This window comes from Pseudochaenichthys georgianus, chromosome 17 (assembly GCF_902827115.2).
Source record: "Pseudochaenichthys georgianus chromosome 17, fPseGeo1.2, whole genome shotgun sequence".
Taxonomy (NCBI): Eukaryota; Metazoa; Chordata; class Actinopteri; order Perciformes; family Channichthyidae; genus Pseudochaenichthys; species Pseudochaenichthys georgianus.
Window position 1 is genome coordinate 20,511,917 of NC_047519.1, and position 4,287 is coordinate 20,516,203.

Sequence of the window (4,287 nt, forward strand, 5' to 3'; positions counted from 1 at the left end):
ATTTCAGCAGTCTCCTAAGAATCTCTTAGCAACCACTTCTCATGTTTTGTCAAGTTTTTACAGAAGCTGCTACTTCATTATCAAAGGCCAACATTCATTTTAATAACATTTTCTTATGATGCTTATTTTTTGGTGATTCCAACATTTTGGCCAGTGCGTTAGCTCGAGGGTTTGTGTGAAGCAGCCTTTTTCTCCTCCTGGGCCCCTCGCCCCTTTTTTTTGGACTCAAACTGGTCGACGGAGGGCAAGAAAAGGAGGAAGGGGAGAGGAGGAAGGGTGAGGGTAAAAAGAGAGGGGGTCACCATTGAGTTGTCCACCCACACAAGACCCCCTCCGGTCACCTGCGTGGGCTTGGGCCAAAAGAAAGGCGAGGATGCGCGCACACACACAAAGAACAAAAACGACAGCTTTCTAACCCCAAATGTCAAATATGGCAAAAGGAGCTGGGATAAAAGTGTTTTAAATTAGCAGGAAACTTCCTCAAAACAACCGTATTGGGCATTATCTGTATCCGTAAAAGCACTTCACAACAGAGGAGAGTAAACGCAGCGAGGGAGGCGAGAGGAAAAAGCTCTCACAGCACTTGGCTGTGGCATGGTCTTAAAAAAAAACGCCCAGTTTATCATAATTAGCATTGTTCCAGACTGTCAAACCCGTGAGGCACGGAAAACAATGCACTCTTCAATATTTTATTGAGGAGTTATGTTAAGTTACTTGATGTATAATTATGTGAGCTTGGCGGATTCTGTCCTCACCGTCTCCTCCTACATCCCATCTGCCCTGCGTGTCCAGAGTGTGGGTGACTGAAGTAGCTGCAAGGGGGGGTATGATGAATTATTATGTAAAATTATAAGAAAACTTGTGATATAACAGTCTGAGTTGCACTTCTGCTGTTGAAGCCACAGAACGAGTAGTAAAACACGAAAAGAAGGGAAAATATAGACTTAAAGGACCTGTGACTTTAGGAAGCGCTCCGAGGTATTTCAGTCTGGCAGAGCTAACTCTTTGCCATGGGAGACTCTGGAGGATACAGTGAGCCAGAAGAGGTGAGGAGAACTGAGGGAAAGAGTGTAGAATGGTAGAAAGAGGAGTATTTTTAGGGTGGTCTGTTATCTGCAGGGACGAGGGCGTACGGTATCACAGCCGGGTCACAGCGCTGAGGGGGAAACAGCAAAGGCTGTCCCCCGAGACCGCAGATAAGGAGGAACAGAACACTGAGATCTCTCTCTGTCTCTCGCACTTGCACGTCCACAAAGGCACACTCAGTCTTGTATCCACATCCACAGGAAAATACAAGCTTCACATGTCCTCTCGATGGAACCCTCAGACGTGTTTAAGATCACTTGTGAGTGCAGACTCTCAGCTCCACGGGCGACTGGAGAGGGGCTATTGCTCAGGTGACTGAGAGACAACACCGACATTATCGTAAAATCTCTTCACTAACTATTTATCTCTGTCTTTCTCGTGCTCTCGCTTTCTTTCTGTCTCTCCTGTATAGTAGCCCTCTGAAGATGTAAATGCCAGCAGAACAGATGGATGGAGAGAACATCTCATCACTGACACCATGTTTATGCAATCACACAAAAACACACACAGACACAAGCGTACGCTCTGAAGCAAGATGCTGATGGAAATGTCTTCAATAATCAAAGTAAGCACATGATGCACACACTCACGAACACACACACACACTGTTGGTGTCTTGGTGTTTTTGATGAAACCTTCTGTTCGCTTCTTCCTTTGTTTATACCGAACACACGCGTACATAAACACAGACGCACATCCACTCGCGCACACACATGCATTGAGTAATTTGCCAGACTAGCAGCTGTTATGGAGAGGACTAACGGGACACCTCTGACATGCTAATGACCCAAAGAGTCAAACCACACACACTCATACCGTGCAGATTTTCAAATCTGACTATTATCCGTCATATAACGCGGAGAATATCAGTGTAGTGGCATGAATATGAAATGGTTTTAGCTCCCAGTACGATGTAAGTACTCTGTGTAGGACTGCGAGCCAAATGAACTCGCTCCAGGAATATCTTAGTGAGGCTTCGAGGGAAGATCCTTTCTCAGCACCCAACACCTCCCCTCTACACCACCATCCACCCACCCAATCAAATGCTCACTGGCAATGCGCTGCTTCTCATCTCTTCCCTGCATCTTTTGTTCATCTCTCTCAGCCACCCACACACCTCTTTTCTCTTTACACTCTTGCACAGACGCACGGATTAACATGTGGCTTCGATGTACTTCATTTATTTCTTCCCTTCCTGTTCTCTTTGTAACTATTAGACACTTGGAGATTCTGTATATGTACGAAAGTAGGTTCAGATGTTTGAAAATACTTAAATCAAAGGGCCTAATTTGGTGCTTTACAATACAGATGTGTGGGCAGCAGCCATCTGGGGCCCCAAACGGAACAAAAAGTGTGTGTGTGCCGATGTGTGGTTTAGGACCAAGGGCCAAATTTAAAGTGGGGATTTGAGGCTGGGGGCCCGTTGTGGAAACCCCCTCCAGAGAGCTGGGAATCTCAGGGGAGAGTGGGAAAAACATCCCGACGGTCATCAATCAAAACTTCGGTGACACAAATGACCAGAAACAAGAGACCGTTCTCCATCCATGTCACTGTGTCCTCTCCGCCCCACAGCCATGTCCCACCCACCTGCGTCGCTGCCCCATTGGTCCTTGCCGCACACCGCCCGATGGGATTGGCTCATTGGTCCCCGGGCGAAATCGTGATCCCCTCTTGGCTAATTGGGTCTTTGTGATTGCGCAGTCTGTCGTGTCGCTGGGGGAGAATGAAACGTGAAAACGGTATTATGGTCGATGGGCGAAGAGTGGCAGGTCGAAGTAGGGAGATCGTTTTTGGGGTCTCAAAGCGCCAGATGCTCTTCCTGGGTCCATTATGATGCCTTACAGGGGATCGAGATGGTTTCGGCGTAGCAACTGTGAAGACACAAAGCGAGATGGAGACCCGCCGAGATGAAGACTCACACAAGCACATACATGCAAATGCAGACTCTCACCAATTACACATGCACTCACATATAGTTCCCTGTTTAAAACACTTTACTTGAAATGAGCCAAACACTTACGACTCAGTGCCCTTTGTTTATCAATCTCCACAAAGGTCATTAGAACTCTGTGCATGTTAAACAAGGACAAACCAACCTGGAGCATATCTCGTTTCTTCTTTTGTGGTTAAAATGTACAACAGTTTGGGGAAAACCCCACTGTATCGAAATAAATTAAAGTATTTACTTCTTCAAGCTGTGTCTCCATTGTGAGCAATTGTTCTCCAAAGTCTTTGAGAGAGGGAGAGTGTAGGCGGACGGGTCATGAGCCTGCTCTTTGTCTGTGCCACCACGTTTCATCACGAAGCCCTACTCCTGTGCCTTGTCACTAAACAGATAGGTTGCTCTTCTTCTCTATTGTGTTCATCACGTGGGGTTTATAGATCTAAATCATAACAAACGTCAGTGGACAGATGGTAAGGGGATCTTTGAAGCTCCTTACTATTATGTTAGCCCTAAAATATCCAACACACTGAAAAAGCCATATTGGGTTCCCCCCCCCCCCCCAGCAATGATCAACAGGTGGCGCTGCAGTCACACTCTTCATGCTCCTCAGGTCAAAGAGCTTCCATCAGCCTTTCGGCAAAAAAATCCTTTATCAGGAAATTGTGACACATTTATATTTTTGTATTCATGTTTTTCTTTTTTTTTACCTGACCATGTGACGTTTGTGACCCGATGCCTTCTGGCACCTTTCAGGGTTTTAACTGCTACATGTCAGTTCTGATGTGGAACAAAGACTATCTGCAGGAGTTGTGCATTTGTTATCCTCTGATATTCACCTTAGATTAGTGGTTTCGAAGTGGCGTCTTACCTGCAGTTGTTCAGGAGATCAAGTGTTATCCTGGAAAATCAAGGAGAAATGTCAACAATATTTAATGTAAGATGGCGGTCATTAAACAGGAAAGTATGCTATTACTTTCTAGGGTCCCGTTTTTGAATCCCTGGAGTCTAGATATATCTACCAAATTAAGCCTGGTCTTTTTCCAAAAACCCATTCCGCTTGTCCTTTTAGTTGGAGAAATAAACTGTAGAAATTATGCATTGACGCAGATATGGAGCACAGTACTGTAAGCCATTTGGCTCATGTCATTTGAATTACCATTAAGGGAAGCATCTGAGTGTGAGAGACCGCCCCAGTATCCGCTGCTGCATCCAACTCGCTTTCACACTTGGGTTCATTCACACACACTTTTCCCACC